Source organism: Phoenix dactylifera, chromosome 1 (genome assembly GCF_051530095.1).
Source record: "Phoenix dactylifera cultivar Ajwa chromosome 1, Ajwa_hap1_PhDact_Kaust_v1.1, whole genome shotgun sequence".
Lineage (NCBI taxonomy): Eukaryota > Viridiplantae > Streptophyta > Magnoliopsida > Arecales > Arecaceae > Phoenix > Phoenix dactylifera.
Window position 1 is genome coordinate 40823491 of NC_143190.1, and position 1390 is coordinate 40824880.

The following is a 1390-nucleotide window of genomic DNA, read 5'->3' on the forward strand; positions in this document are numbered from 1 at the left end:
CGATCGTGGAAGAGAGGGGGAAGACGGGAGGGAGACGGCGGCGGCGTTAGAGGGGATCGCCGGAGGGAGCCGAGTCGCCGGGGGGAGTTTGAGCACCGGGAAGGCAGCGGATCTCGTGAGCCGGCCGGTCAAGGAGGAGGATCCCCACCAAACGCACGAAGAGGCCTCGGATCCGTGGGTTTACTCATGGATTTCTCCACCGAATCCTCGCCGGAAGGGCCGCCGGAGCATCCCGCCGGACCGAGGTAAGCCCTTGTGCTTCATTGCTTGATTTTTGGGTCGTGTGAGTGGGATTTTGGCCGGCGGATCGTCGGAAAAGAGTCCGAAACAGGGTACCCCTGTTTCGGCCTCCCTCTTCCGAATGTTGGCCGCCGCCGGTCGCCGGTTGGCCGGGATCCATGGCATTGGGGGTTGATCGAGTTGTGTAAGGGTGGAGATGAGTTCCTAGGGCCTTGTTGGGGATCGGGATGGGTGGACCGAGGGCTTCCCGCATGGTTCCATCCCATCTCCTTTCTCCCTTCCGCGTCGGTTGGCCACCGGCGGTGACGATGGCGGCTGGCCACAGGCGGCGGCGGCGGTGGTCGTGGACCCTTGTGGCTGCCGTCGGGTGGGGGGAGCCGAACCACCATTTCGGTGGTCTTCGGTTGATGATGGAAGAAAAAGGGGTAGGGGACAGTGTCGATTGGAAAGAAGAAGAAGGAGGAGGAGAAAATAAGAATAAAATAATAATAATAATAATAAGAGGAGAAGGAAAAGAAGAAGAAGAGGAAGAGACTTCTTCTTCTCTCTTTCTCTTGGCCGGCCACCATCGCCGGTGACTGCAGCAGGGGTGGCCGGCGATGGTTCGGCCAATGGTGGCCGAGGGTGGGGAAGGTGAGGGCACAGCCACCCCGGCTGTTGCCCTTGGACCAAAGAGGTGGAGGAAGAACCCTTCTCTATCATCCACCCTTCTTTTGGTCTTTTCATCGGGACTGGCCATCGTCGCCGGCGTGGCAGCGGCCACGGCTGGCGACGACATGGGCCGGTAGTACAAGGGTGGGAGTCGGGCCACCCCGACTGCCCTAGACTTGGAGAGATTGAGATGTTTGGGGATCTGGTTATGGACCCCATAGTAAATATCAATTATGGTTTGGAATATTTAAATATTAAATGATTTAGTTTGTGATTTGTAATTGATGTTGTAGAGGAAGAGTCGGCAGAGCCAGGAGGTTTTGATCAGGGGACTCAGCACCCCAGCGCGTAGGTTGTGATTCGGACTGTATTTGAGTCTGTCTACAATTTCTGTAAGAATCCTTGTACGCCAATCCTACATGATATACATATTTTTGCACTATATATGTTTGATATGCTATGATCCAGACAAAGCAAAATAGTTTTATATTTAATTATA

General features: G+C 54.9%; 1 long non-coding RNA gene across 1 annotated transcript; it reads left to right on the forward strand.

Moving 5' to 3' along the window:
• On the forward strand, window positions 1-1390 carry LOC148715264 (uncharacterized). Its single transcript, XR_015967294.1, has 2 exons — window positions 1-245; window positions 1185-1390. It is a non-coding gene; the product is annotated as an uncharacterized LOC148715264 (long non-coding RNA).